Source organism: Salvelinus alpinus, chromosome 21, assembly GCF_045679555.1.
Source record: "Salvelinus alpinus chromosome 21, SLU_Salpinus.1, whole genome shotgun sequence".
Taxonomy (NCBI): domain Eukaryota; kingdom Metazoa; phylum Chordata; class Actinopteri; order Salmoniformes; family Salmonidae; genus Salvelinus; species Salvelinus alpinus.
In genome coordinates, this window is record NC_092106.1 from 38,739,729 (window position 1) to 38,755,401 (window position 15,673).

At 43.7% G+C, this 15,673-nt stretch overlaps 1 protein-coding gene across 1 annotated transcript in view; it reads right to left on the reverse strand.

Moving 5' to 3' along the window:
* serpini1 (serpin peptidase inhibitor, clade I (neuroserpin), member 1) overlaps positions 1–15,657 on the reverse strand; it is a 59,309-nt gene extending 43,652 nt beyond the window's left edge. The window contains exon 1 of the mRNA XM_071357932.1: positions 15,524–15,657. The gene's annotated coding sequence lies outside the window, so the exon portion shown is untranslated. The remainder of the gene's footprint in view (positions 1–15,523) is intronic.
* Positions 15,658–15,673: the final 16 nt, after the last annotated feature.

The window sequence follows — 15,673 nt, forward strand, 5'->3', positions numbered from 1 at the left end:
GTTTGAGAGGACAGAGAGCTGTGTTAGGTTTGAGAGGACAGTGTGCTGTGTTAGGTTTGAGAGGACAGAGTGCTGTGTTAGGTTAGAGAGGACAGTGTGCTGTGTTAGGTTTGAGAGGACAGAGAGCTGTGTTAGGTTTGAGAGGACAGAGAGCTGTGTTAGGTTTGAGAGGACAGAGAGCTGTGTTAGGTTTGAGAGGACAGAGAGCTGTGTTAGGTTTGAGAGGACAGAGAGCTGTGTTAGGTTTGAGAGGACAGAGAGCTGTGTTAGGTTTGAGAGGACAGAGAGCTGTGTTAGGTTTGAGAGGACAGTGTGCTGTGTTAGGTTTGAGAGGACAGAGTGCTGTGTTAGGTTTGAGAGGACAGAGTGCTGTGTTAGGTTTGAGACTGAAGGACCACTCCACTGCTTGTCTCTGTGTGAGCTATGTGCTGCTGGTCAGAGATAGATAGGCCTCAGCGATAACAACAAGCTCTCATACTTTCTGAGATGTCACACATTCTGAGAGGTTTTCTCTGGGTATCATTGTGTCACTTTAAAGTAATTTGCCCACTTAATCCTCCCACCACACACAAGCAGACACAATCTGATATTCAGGAACATCCTTCAGAACCAGGCCTCCCGGGGAGGGATTTCAGTGAGACACCAGGAGGATGTCAAAACCCATCACTGTCACAACTTGTGTGTGCATCTTCCCACTCCAACTATCTCCATCAGTATACGCTCTCTGCCTTTTAAATACAGCTCATCTTTTTCACAAGGGCTTTGTCAATCCTGTGGATTGAAGTCTTGCCTAAGAATCAGGAGAATTTCACCATCAGGGCTGTTATTAAGGGAGGTAAGGTGGGTTTGTTGTTATGGATTCCTTCTTGTAGTAGCGTTCTGACTCATATGAAAGGAGAAGAGCGGACACTATTAAACAAGATGATTGTCCCCTGGCTTCACCCAAAGAAATAATCAACATGAAACATTCTGTGTGAAAGAGAGATATGGAGAGAGAAAGAGAGAAAGACAGAGAGACAGAAATAAAGATATGGAGAGAGAAATAGAGAGAAAGAGAGACAGAATAAAGATACGGAGAGGAATAGAGAGAGATACGGAGAGGAATAGAGAGAGATACGGAGAGGAAGAGAGAGAGAGATACGGAGAGGAAGAGAGAGAGAGAGATACGGAGAGGAATAGAGAGAGATACGGAGAGGAAGAGAGAGAGATACGGAGAGGAAGAGAGAGAGATGGAGAGGAATAGAGAGAGATACGGAGAGGAATAGAGAGAGATACGGAGAGGAAGAGAGAGAGAGAGATACGGAGAGGAAGAGAGAGAGAGAGATACGGAGAGGAAGAGAGAGAGATACGGAGAGGAATAGAGAGAGATACGGAGAGGAAGAGAGAGAGAGATACGGAGAGGAAGAGAGAGAGAGAGATACGGAGAGGAAGAGAGAGAGATATGGAGAGGAAGAGAGAGAGATACAGAGAGGAAGAGAGAGAGATACGGAGAGGAAGAGAGAGAGAGATACGGAGAGGAAGAGAGAGAGATGGAGAGGAATAGAGAGAGATACGGAGAGGAAGAGAGAGAGAGAGATACAGAGAGGAATATAGAGAGATATGACAAATAAGACCATCATTCTATACCCCTGATTCCTGCTTACAAGCAAAAACTAAAGCAGGAAGTACCAGTGACTCGCTCAATATGGAAGTGGTCAGATGCTACGATACAGGACTGTTTTGCTAGCACAGACTGGAATATGTTCCGGGATTCATCCAATAGCATTGAGGAGTACACCACCTCAGTCATCAGCTTCATCAATAACTGCATTGATGACGTCGTCCCCACAGTGACCGTACGTACATATTCCAACCAGAAGCCATGGATTACATGCAACATCCTCATTGAGCTAAAGGCTAGAGCTGCCTCTTTCAAGGAAGCGGGACACTAATATGGACGCTTATAAGAAATTCCGCTATGCCCTCAGACGAACCATCAAACAAGCAAAGCGTCAATACAGGATTAAGACTTAATCCTACTAAACCAGCTCTGACACTCGTCGGATGTGGTAGGGCTTGAAAGCTATTACGGACTACAAAGGGAAACCCAGATGTAAGGTGCCCAGTGATGCGAGCCTACCAGACGAGCTAAATGCCTTTTATGCTCACTTCGAGGCAAGCAACACTGAAGCATGCACGAGAGCCCCAGCTGTTCTGGATGAGTGTGTGATAACGCTCTCGATAGCCGATGTGAGCAAGACCTTTAAACAGGTCAACATTCACAAAGCCGCGGGTCCAGGCGGATTACCAGGACGTGTACTCAAAGCATGGACCAACTGGCAAGTGTCTTCACTAACATTTTCAACCTCTCCCTGACCGAGTCTGTAATACCTACATGTTTCAAGCAGACCACCATAGTCCCTGTGTCCAAGGAAGCGAAGGTAACCTGCCTAAATGATTAACGCCCCGTTGCACTCATGTTGGTAGGAATGAAGTGCTTTGAAAGGCTGGTCATGCATCACATCAACAGCATCCTCCCAGATACCCTAGACCCACTCCAATTCGCATACCACCCCAGCAGATGACACAATCTCAATCGCACTCCACACTGCCCTTTCCCACCTGGACAAAAGGAACACGTATGTGAGAATGCTGTTGATTGACTACAGCTCAGCGTTCAACACCATAGTGCCCACAAAGCTCATCACTAAGCTTAGGACCCTGGGAGTAAACACCTCCCTCTGCAACTGGATGCTGAACTTCCTGATGGGCCGCCCCCAGGTAGTAAGGGTAGGCAACAACACATCTCCCACGCTGATCCTCAACACGGGGTCCCCTCATGAGACTGAAAAGATTTGTCATGGGTCCCTAGATTCTCAAAAAGTTCTACAGCTGCACCCTTGAGAGCATCCTGACCTCGGCATCCGACCGTAAGGCTCTACAGAGGGTAGTGCGTACGGCCCAGTACATCCCTGGGGCCAAGCTTCCTGCCATCCAGGACCTCTATACCAGGCGGTGTCAGAGGAAGGCTAAAAAAATTGCAGTCACTTCACCCCTACCTACATGTACAAATTACCTCGACTAACCTGTACCCCCACACATTGACTCGGTACCGATACCCCCTGTATATAGCCTCCACACTGACTCGGTACCGATACCCCCTTATATAGCCCCGTTATTGTTATTTTATTGTAATACTTTTTATTTTGTTTTTTACTTTAGTTTATTTAGTAAATTATTTTATTAACTCTATTTCTTGAACTGCATTGTTGGTTAAGGTCTTGTAAGTAAGCATTTCATGGTAAGCTTTACACATGTTGTATTTGGCGCATGTGACAAAATAACATTTGATTTGATTATAATTTCGAGTCTCATAGCAAAGGGCCTGAATACTTACATAAATAAGGTATTTCTGTTTTTTATTTTTTATAAATTTGCACACACAAAAAAAATGTTTTAGCTTTGTCATTATGGGGTATTGTGTGTAGATTGAAGAGGGAAAAATAAGGCTGTAACGTAACAAAATGTGGAGAAATACAAGGAATCGGAATACTTTCCGAATGCACTGTACGCGGTCTGAAGTATTCAACATCAGACGTAAAAAATGACAGTATAATAAAATTTCAAATGACTTTCACTGGGCGACCCTGTCCATGCCATCTCTTCCCGGGCACGCTGCTTGGTCCAGTTGAGGTGGGATCTTCTGTCACGTCCGTCGGCGGAATGAGACCAAGGCGCAGCGTGCTTAGAGTTCCATATATTTGAATTAATCGAAACTTACCAAACAAAACAATAAAGCACAAACGAAACGTGAAGCTACTGGCGTGCACACAGGCAACTAACCAAAAAACAAGATCCCACAAACTAAGGTGGGAAAAAAAGGCTGCCTAAGTATGATCCCCAATGAGAGACAACGATAGACAGCTGCCTCTGATTGGGAACCATACCCGGCCAACAAAGAAATAGAAAAACTAGAATGCCCACCCAAAAAGGCTCTCTAAGGTCAGGGCGTGACATACCCCTCATTTTGAATGACTGTCAACTTAAACTTCTGTTAGAGAAATTGATAATATATATATGTAACAAAAATGCATTTTTCTCTTATAGACCGAGCCTCTCTCTGCACTTTTGAGACAATTAATTAAAGACATTTTTTTTTTTACATTAATAACACTGGTTGTAACAAATTATCATTGCTGGTTGCACCAAATGACTATTCTTTCACAGTGCCATTTTTTAGGCAGATCTCTCTCTCTCTCTCTCTCTCTTACTCAAACACACACACACACATATAGAGTAAGTATGGTTTCTTATTCAACAATGAAATGCTTAATAAATTACCGAAAATATGACTCAAATGATTTATCACGCAGAAACATTTCATCACGAACTGGGCAATTAACTTCTAAAAACATTATTCAAATCATGCATTATGATGCATTACTTAAACAATGTTAAAAACAGTGTTAAGAATCATTGTACTACGTAAATAGTAAAGTTATTGAAATACTGTAAAGACATTCAAACATGAAAATAGAAAACATATAAGAAAGTTTTCTTCTACATTACATCAATTACAAATTGAATAAAAATAATGGAAATCGCTCTGTGCAATATCTTGTAAAAACATTCAAATGTAACATTAAAACATCCAAAAAATGTGTTTTGGTTTGTGCGGAACAGTGCAAGATTAAAATTCACAAATTAAAAACATTTAAAAAGGCGGAAGCAATTCATGAGGTCCAAAGATTTATGACAAATTATCACTTTGCAGCAAAAGTTGTAACAGAAACTCGTTGAAGTTGACAATAATCAAACTTGCATTCCTCAAACAGTTTGTTGGAGGTTGTTGCTGATGTGAAAACAGCCCAGTCTGTGTCAGATGAGATGTTCTTAAGCTGAAGGGTTCACTGATCATTGCCTTCACATCTCCTTCATAGCAGAAGGTAAAGTCTGGCACAGATGGCCAGACAAAAAACATTTCTCACTCCATGCTTCTGCATACAAGTGATCTGCACTTCCTCCCCCAAATAACCTTCAGCATCTGACCTTAAAAGGAGTGGTCTTCGTAGCTGACAATGACAAATCTGCTACGGACTTTCAGTAAGCGTTGACTTGGCCACAGCCTCAGCTTTGTCTTGTTGTACCTCAGTGATGGTGTTCTCCTGATTGTGTTCTTCATTGAAGTTCACTTCCACACGACTGAAACAGGTGTTGCAGATGCTTGGTCTGCTACAGAAGGAAGATACTTCAAAAGTGGTTTATTTTCACTGCCACTGTGGAGTTGACGTGGTGCAATTTCATGGTTCCTTTGACACCAGCGAGGTTGTTGGGCACGGCTTCGTCGTACTTAGTGATCTCTGAAATCCAAAAGAACTTGATGCTCGATCCACTCTTCTCGAGTAGTTTGAAGAGCTCCTTGGGAGTCTGCACATCCTCCCCCCATTGAACGTGTTTGTCCGCACAACATTTCACAGCCCCACCCTATGCCATCTGGTGCCCCCTTCCCGTGGGCCTTTTCAGAACAGTTCCAGGTGATTTGTTTGAATTTGGAGTGTCGTGATTTGTGGATTCTTGTTTTTGACATCTCTTAGGACAGGCTCCAGGTGAGCCCATATTGCTCTCTCATCATGTCTAAGGGAGTCAGATATGGCGGCGTAGGACTGGCTTCCCTCTGATGTGTACACAACACTTGTATGGATCGTAGCCTGCTGTCTACTCCTCCCAAAGTGGAATGCCTGGATTTCTGCAAAGTTCTCAGAGAAATCTATGTGAACAACCACCTCTTCCTCTGTGAGACTTTCCTTCAGATATCTACAGTTCTGTCACACCCTGATCTGTTTCACCTGTCCTCGTTATTGTCTCCACCCCCTCCAGGTGTTGCTTGTTTTCCCCAGTGCATTTATCCCTGTGTTTCCTGTCTCTCTGTACCAGTGTATTTATCCCTGTGTTTCCTGTCTCTCTGTACCAGTGTATTTATCCCTGTGTTTCCTGTCTCTCTCTGTACCAGTGTATTTATCCCTGTGTTTCCTGTCTCTCTCTGTACCAGTGTATTTATCCCTGTGTTTCCTGTCTCTCTGTGCCAGTGTATTTATCCCTGTGTTTCCTGTCTCTCTGTACCAGTGTATTTATCCCTGTGTTTCCTGTCTCTCTGTACCAGTGTATTTATCCCTGTGTTTCCTGTCTCTCTCTGTACCAGTGTATTTATCCCTGTGTTTCCTGTCTCTCTGTACCAGTGTATTTATCCCTGTGTTTCCTGTCTCTCTCTGTACCAGTGTATTTATCCCTGTGTTTCCTGTCTCTCTGTACCAGTGTATTTATCCCTGTGTTTCCTGTCTCTCTCTGTACCAGTGTATTTATCCCTGTGTTTCCTGTCTCTCTCTGTACCAGTGTATTTATCCCTGTGTTTCCTGTCTCTCTGTACCAGTGTATTTATCCCTGTGTTTCCTGTCTCTCTGTACCAGTGTATTTATCCCTGTGTTTCCTGTCTCTCTGTGTCAGTGTATGTATATCTGTGTTTCCTGTCTCTCTGTGCCAGTTCATCTTGTATGTCCAAGCCTACCAGCGTTTTTCCCGGTTTCCTGCTTTTCCTTTTCTTCTTTTGCTAGTCCTCCCGGTTCTGACCCGTGCTTGTTTTCTGGACTCCATGCCCGCCTGCCTGACTATCTGCCTGCCCTGACCTCGAGCCTGCCTGCCCCTTCAGTACCTCCTGAACTCTGAACTGGTTTTGACCATTTGCCTGTCCACGACCATTCTCTTGCCTACTTCCTTTGGATTTATTAAACATCTTAAACTCCAACCATCTGCCTCCTGCGTCTGTCTGCATCTGGGTCTCGCCTTGTGTCATGATAGTTCTCTACTTGGTGGATCCAGGTGAACTGGTGCTTTGCTAGAGCGTCTAGCTGTTGGTTGAATACCTATTTGGTGTCTTTGAGGGATCCAGGTTGAGACACTTTCTCAACAGTAGTCTCTGTCCTCCACTGTTGCTGGGAGACATGCCTAGTTGATGTCTACGATGTGTCAGCAAATGCAACTTCATTACTTTTCACACACATACGGTGCATATCTAGATTAATAGCATAGTAGTTATTTACTTACGCATATCTTCAGTATTAGCTGCTTGATGTGCGCTACCCTAAAAACTGTAAAAAACAGAAATAAAACACCCTTATCCTACAAAAACGTGTTTTTACTTCAAATGAGATAATATGATGTATTTGTCTGTACAATAAAAAAAATGGATAGATAGCTTAATACAAAGACAAACAGATTGATATCATTCAGTATTTTTGTTTTGTCATATTGTGCAATTGGAATTTCTGTACCGTATAACTTTTCTTACGTAAACATGTTTTACAGGCAACTGCAGTTGTACCCACTTGACTTTGACCGTAAGTATGTAAACTATATATACACAAGAGTATGTGGACACCCCTTCAAATTAGTGGATTTGGCTATTTCAGGCAAACCCGTTGTTGACAGGTGTATAAAATCGAGCACACTGCCACGCAATCTCCATAGACAAACATTGGCAGTAGAATGGCCTTACTGAATAGCTCAGTGACTTTCAATGTGGTACCATCATAGGATGCCACCTTTCCATCAAGTCAGTTCGTCAAATATCTGCCCTGCTAGAGCTGCCCCGGTCAATTGTAAGTGTTGTTATTGTGAAGTGGAACCGTCTAGGAGCAACAACGGCTCATCCTTGAAGTGGTAGGCCACACATGTTCACAGAACGGGACCGTGGAGTGCTGAAGCGCAAAAAGAAATCATCTGTCCTCGGTTGCAACACTCACTACCGAGTTCCAAACTGCCTCTGGAAGCAACGTCAGCACAATGACTGTTCGTCGGGAGCTTCATGAAATGGGTTTCCATGGCCGAGCAGCTACACACAAGCCTAACATCATCATGCATAATGCCAAGTGTCGGCTGGAGTGGTGTAAAGCTCGCCGCCATTGGACTCTGGAGCAGTGGAAACAAGTTCTCTGGAATGATGAATCATGCTTCACCATATGGCAGTCCGACGGACGAATCTGGGTTTGGTGGATGCCAGGATAACGCTACCTGCCCCAATGCATAGCGCCAACTGTAAAGTTTGGTGGAGGAGGATTAATGGCGTGGGGCTGTTTTTCATGGTTTGGGCTAGGCCCCTTAGTTCCAGTGTTGGGAAATATTAACGCTACAGCATACAATGACATTCTAGACAATTCTGTGCTTCCAACTTTGTGGCAACAGTTTGGGGAAGGTCCTTTCCTGTTTCAGCATGACAATGCCCCAGTGCACAAAGCGAAGTCAATACAGAAATGGTTTGTCGAGATCGTGTTGGAACGCCGACTGCGAGCCAGGCCTAATCGCCCAACATCAGTGCCCGACCTCACTAATGCTCTTGTGGCTGAATGGAAGCAAGTCCCCGCAGCAATGTTCCAACACTCCTTCCGTGGCCTCCAACTGCTCTTAAACGCTAGTAAAACCAAATGCATGCTTTGCAACCGTTCGCTGCCTGCACCCGTACGCCCGACTAGCATCACCACCCTGGACGGTTCCGACCTAGAATATGTGGACATCTATAAGTACCTAGGTGTCTGGCTAGACTGCAAACTCTCCTTCCAGACTCATATCAAACATCTCCAATCCAAAATCAAATCTAGAGTCGGCTTTCTATTTCGCAAAAAAAGCCTCCTTCACTCACGCCGCCAAACTTACCCTAGTAAAACTGACTATCCTACCGATCCTCGACTTCGGCGATGTCATCTACAAAATAGCTTCCAATATTCTACTCAGCAAACTGGATGCAGTTTATCACAGTGCCATCCGTTTTGTTACTAAAGCACCTTATACGACCCACCACTGCGACCTGTATGCCCTAGTCGGCTGGCCCTCGCTACATGTTCGTCGTCAGACCCACTGGCTCCAGGTCATCTACAAGGCTATGCTAGGTAAAGTGCCGCCTTATCTCAGTTCACTGGTCACGATGGCTACACCCACCCGTAGCACGCGCTCCAGCAGGTGTATCTCACTGATCATCCCTAAAGCCAAAACCTAATTTGGACGCCTTTCCTTCCAGTTCTCTGCTGCCTGCGACTGGAACGAATTGCAAAAATCTCTGAAGTTGGAGACTTTTATCTCCCTCAACAACTTTAAACATCTGCTATCCGAGCAGCTAACCGATCGCTGCAGCTGTACATAGTCCATCGGTATATAGCCCACCCAATTTACCTACCTCACCCCCCATACTGCTTTTATTTATTTACTTTTCTGCTCTTTTGCACACCAGTATCTCTACTTGCACATGATCATCTGATGATTTATCACTCCAGTGTTAATCTGCTAAATTGTAATTATTCGATTTATTGCCTACCTCCTCATGCCTTTTGCACACATTGTATATAGATTCTCTTTTTTTCTACCATGTTATTGACTTGTTTATTGTTTACTCCATGTGTAATTCTGTGTTGTTGTCTGTTCACACTGCTATGCTTCATCTTGGCCAGGTCGCAGTTGCAAATGAGAACTTGTTCTCAACTAGCCTACCTGGTTAAATAAAGGTGAAATTATTATTATTATTATTTTTTTTTAATCTAGTGGAAAGCCTTCCCTGAAGAGTGGAGGCTGTTATAGCAGCAAAGGGGGGGGACCAACTCCATATTGATGTCCATGATTTTGAAATGAGATGTTCGACGAGCACTTTTGGTCATGTAGTGTATCTCGAGTATGAAAATAAAATAAAATATTTTCAGATAATTCACAATTTTTATTGTTTTTTAGCGGTTGTACCAAATTATGCGATTTTTGAGGGTAAAACCTGACCTGGAGTGGGAAAGTGAACTTGTCAAACATTTACGAGAGACTTGCTAACCTTTCTTCTTAACCAAAGGTTATCTCACAGGCATCTTAATGATGCCACATGTTGTCACATGTTGATCCAAAATCGTGAAGGCTATTTTTTCCGGACTAAAGTATTTTAAACCTTTCTGCCTAAACTGTCTTACTCATATAGCAGTATAGTGCAGTAGACCGTTACAGAATCAGAACCAGACCAGAATAATGTCGAGACAGTTTTGTTATTTAAGATGTTTTATGAACAGTTATATAGATTGCATTCGCCTTCGGACAGGTGCACCAAATTATATATATTTTTTACTTTAGAGCACCAAAAGTGACAGTTTTTCTATTTAACCATTAACTCTTTTTGGACACAGTAAAAGGGCATAGTTACATAACATAAAATGCGTATATATTTGTTGTTGATTTTTGGAATATATTTCCTTAGGACACCAAAATATGCACGTCATTGACCCACCTATTGTTATGCAGCTCAGCCCGCCTTCCTCTCAAAAACTACAGAGAGCCGCGATCTCTCAGAGACAACAGCTCGTCTCAGAGACAACAGCTCGTCTCAGAGACAACAGCTCGTCTCAGAGACAACAGCTCGTCTCAGAGACAACAGCTCCTCCTTATGACAGAAGAACAAAAGACGTTGTGTCCCTCTATCCTTTCATGTAGTACTTTTCACAGTCATTTCCTTCTGCTTGGTATACTGTGAGGAACATAGGAAATGAATAACATTTAATAACCCATTGCTGCTACAGCCTGCCAGAATCATTCCCGGGCGGCTCTCCCTCTTGCTTGTAAATTGAATCAGGTGTCATGCGAGCTGCCACATAAATCCCATAGTACACTCTGCACACACCATAGGGGTCAACTGAGGTCAACCACTTATTAATCCCTGTTAACAGACAGAGAGAAACAACAGGGAAACAAGGGCTGACGTGGAGCCAAAGTTAGTCAACAACACCCACCCCCCTTACATAGCACAACAGCACCCCAAAATGCTTGACTCCTTTCCACACACACACACACACACACGCGAGAGAGGGATGAGAGAGGGATGATAGATAGAGGGAGAGAGAGGGATGATAGATAGAGGGATGATGGAGAGAGAGAAGGATGAAGATAGAGAGAGAGAGAGGGATTGAGAGAGGGAGGGATGGATGGAGAGAGAGAGGGATGGAGAGAGTAGGATGGAGAGAGAGGGATGAAAGATAGAGGGATAGCGAGAGAGGGATGGAGATAGAGAGGGATGAGAGAGGATGGAGAGAGAGAGAGAGCGAGCGGGATGGAGAAAAGCAAGCGAGAGAGAGGGATGGAGAGAGCGAGTGAGAGGGATAGAGCGAGAGAGAGGGATAGAGAGAGAGATAGCTAGAGAGAGAGATGGAGGGATGGATGGAGAGAGGGTGGGATGAATGTAGGGAGGGTGGGGGATGAGAGAGAGAGGGTGGGATGGATGGAGTGAGGGCGGGGGATGAGAGAGAGAGGGTGGGGGATGAGAGAGAGGGGTAGAGAGAGAGGGATAGAGAGAGCGAGAGAGAGAAAGAGAAAGGGGGATGGAGGGAGAGAGAGAGAGAGAGGGTTGGAGAGAGAGAGAGGGATGGAGAGAGAGGGATGAGAGAGAGAATTTAATTAAATTGAGAAAGAGAGAGAGGGGGATAGAGAAAGAGAGATAAATAGAGAGGGATAGAGAGAGAGATTTGGAGAGAGGGCGGGATGGATGGAGATATAGAAAGAGTGGGATGGAGAGAGAGAGGGATGGATGGAGAGAGGGATGGAGATGGAGAGAGAGGGAGGGATAGAGAGAGGGATAGAGAGAGAGCGGGATGGAAAGAGAGAGAGGGATGGAGAGAGAGAGGGATGGAGATGGAGAGATGGATGGAGAGAGAGAGAGGGATGGAAAGAGAGAGAGGGATGGAGAGAGAGAGAGTAGCAGCGCAGCAGTGGGGTGTGAGATGTACTGATCATGAGAGTGGACAAGGTTTTGTCTCTATCGCTGACCTCCTTTGCATTTAATGTGTGTGTGCTGGGTATGTACTATATGTGAGAGAGAGAGAGAGATATAGAGAGGGCGGGATGGATGGAGAGAGGACGGGATGGAGATAGAGAGGGGTGTGGGTGTGGAGAGAGAAAGGGATGGAGAGAGAGAGGGATGGATGGAGAGAGGGAGGACGGGATGGAGATAGAGAGGGGTGTGGGTGTGGAGAGAGAAAGGGATGGAGAGAGAGAGAGAGAGAGAGAAGGATGGAGAAAGAGAGAGAAGGGTGTGGGTGTGGAGAGAGAGAGAGGGATGGAGAAAGAGAGAGAAGGGTGTGGGTGTGGAGAGAGAGAGGGATGGAGAAAGAGAGAGAGGTGATAATGAAGGGAGGATAGGATCTGTCTCTATCAGTCATTCCGCATGATCAGCAGCCCACCCACAACAGCCAGCAGATCAATACCAGCACCGAGGACAGTGTGTTGTGTATGTGTGTGTTATAACACAGGGCTGTGGACTATGTAAAGAGGGAAAGAGTGTGTGGGAGAATATCTATCGTTCCAGTACTGTATATGAGCATCATACCTCTAGTATTACAGTTTAATTACAGATTCAATCTGATATGGTTACTGTATGTGTGACGTTGTGTGTATGATAATGTCTAGGGGTATTTTATGTAGGAGTATAATCCTTGGCTGGAGTCTTAAACAGCGGTGCATCATCTCCCCTCTGTATTGACACCTTCACTATGCATCTATTCTCCTCCAGCTTTCTCATTCACCCTCATCTCTTTATCACTGCCTCTCTCTCATCTCCCCCTCATTGCATTCTTTCTCTCTCTCATCCCCCTTTCTCTCTCTGTGAGAGGATAAACTAATCTCTTGTGGATTGTAAAGGACAAACCTGCTGTTTCACTCCCGGTGTGTGTGTGTGTGTGTGTGTATGTGTATGTGTGTGTGTGTGGCAGCCTCTACAGAGTATATTTGCTACTATGTATCCAAATCTCATTCTCACTTCCAGGGCATTAACATACAACCATAATGTATTCCTACCAGTGGACTCAGAGATGCTGTTGTTCCATAAACTATGTTCCAAACGTTTGTTCCTGCCGTGACTCTCTGCTTTGGTCTCTCTCGTGGCAAGGCTTGCTTTTTCATGAATTTCTCTTGACTTTAACCTTTAATAACCCAGCTAACCATGAATAACCCAGCTAACCATGAATAACCCAGGTAACCATGAATAACCCAGTTAACCATGCATAACCCAGTTAACCATGAATAACCCAGTTAACCATGAATAACCCAGTTAACCATGTATAACCCAGTTAACCTTTAATAACCCAGTTAACCATGAATAACCCAGTGAACCTTTAATAACCCAGTTAACCATGAATAACCCAGTTAACCATGAATAACCCAGTTAACCTTTAATAACCCAGTTAACCATGAATAACCCAGTTAACCATGTATAACCCAGTGAACCTTTAATAACCCAGTTAACCATGTATAACCCAGTTAACCTTTAATAACCCAGCTAGCCATGAATAACCCAGCTAGCCGTGAATAACCCAGTTAACCATGAATAACCCAGTTAACCATGAATAACCCAGTTAACCTTTAATAACCCAGTTAATCATGTATAACCCAGTGAACCTTTAATAACCCAGTTAACCATGAATAACCCAGTTAACCATGTATAACCCAGTTAACCATGAATAACCCAGTTAACCTTTAATAACCCAGTTAACCATGAATAACCCAGTGAACCTTTAATAACCCAGTTAACAATGAATAACCCAGTTAACCTTTAATAACCCAGTTAACCATGTATAACCCAGTTAACCATGTATAACCCAGTGAACCTTTAATAACCCAGTGAACCTTTAATAACCCAGTTAACCTTTAATAACCCAGTTAACCTTTAATAACCCAGTTAACCATGTATAACCCAGTGAACCTTTAATAACCCAGTGAACCTTTAATAACCCAGTTAACCTTTAATAACCCAGTTAACCTTTAATAACCCAGTTAACCATGTATAACCCAGTGAACCTTTAATAACCCAGTGAACCTTTAATAACCCAGTTAACCATGAATAACCCAGTTAACCTTTAATAACCCAGTTAACCTTTAATAACCCAGTTAACCTTTAATAACCCAGTTAACCTTTAATAACCCAGTTAACCTTTAATAACCCAGTTAACCATGAATAACCCAGTTAACCATGAATAACCCAGTTAACCATGAATAACCCAGTTAACCATGAATAACCCAGTTAGAACCAAAGTGATGAAACTGAGCTGAAACATTTGTCAACAGAGGCTTGTTCCTGCATGAGTGATCTTGACCATTCCAGGTCTGATCTGTCCTTCAGCAGATACAGTGTGTCATCCGCTAGGAGCACACCTTGCTGCTCAAAGGACAGTGACTGTGCCCACTAGGCTAAACGGTCAGCCCTTCCCCTGCCTGGGAGGCACACAGCCAGCCACTCTTCAGGTCTCAGACGAGGAAACCGTGGCAGCTTCTGTGCATACCTATCCTCTTTATCGCCTCTGTGTGCTGCACCAACTGCAAACACACACATATACCCCCCCCCCCCACCAATGTGGCACAAGGCTGATTTTAAAGTAATTTAATTACTGAAATTAAATTAATTCAGCACTCACTGGAATCAGAGGAGTGACACACACACCACACACACACACACACACACACACACACACACACACACACACACACACACACACACACACACACACACACACACACACACACACACACACACACACACACACACACACACACACACACACACACACACACACACAGGAGCCAAGTTCACAGCCAGCTCATCATCAGAGATTAACAAACGATACGTCATGGGATTAATGGGATTAATAACAACATATGGTTGTTCGGCTCAGTTTGTTTCTATGACGCATACAAGCAAAGTGGAAGATTTTTTTTCTTCCATTGGCTTTGGTGGAGGTGCTGTAGGCCTAGTGACTTAAAACTGGTTTGCTATTTTTCAATCATTTTTAAGTAACACATTCTTGATCATTTGCATTAGCATTGTCATTCATGTGAGTCAAAATGTGTGTCATGGCAAAAATGTGTAGAATAGCAGGAAATTAGCTTTAAACTGCACATTTTTCTCTCAGCTTCATGGCAAAATGTGTAGAATAGCATTATAAAACTCCAACTGTTTTTCAACACTACTTGTGTTGAAAATGCAGGAAGTTAGCTGTTCAATAAACAGCAATGTTTTCCTGGCCTGGGCGTGTGGTGCCGGGGTGGGATGTCAACCCTCTTATTATAACATAAAACACCTGAGAGAAGGAATTTCCAGTCAACAATCCATTTCAAGGACATTAGAGACCCACAATATTGTAATTGTGTCTCTGTGTGTGTCCTCAACTGGCTATCGATGATGCTACTGCCTTTAGTGAATAGATCAGCATTTTTGTTAGATTAATAGACTCAGTACAGACAAAATTATCATAAAGCACTAAGTGACAGAGAATATTCCTCGTGGTCGCCTAGTAACTTCATTTTTGCCATGGCATAAAACCGCACCTTTATAATGTGAAAACATGAACATATCAGAAACTATGATAAAATCACCAATCGTCAAATCTAAACGTGAAAATGGCAGCAATCAAACAATTGATGTATAACTGATATACACACAATGCTTTGAACATATTTTTGCGTATTTCAGAAGATCGTAAATATGCCTTACCGAACGGTATCGGGTAGTTACTGTAGGGATGCTGTACGGTCTCTTGCGTTGCCTCGCTGGTTCTCTTCACCGCCGCGGCAGGTCGCTCTCCGAGCTAAATATTTTCGCTCTTGTCCCACCCTCTCCATGCGCTGATTGGTTCTTCACTAC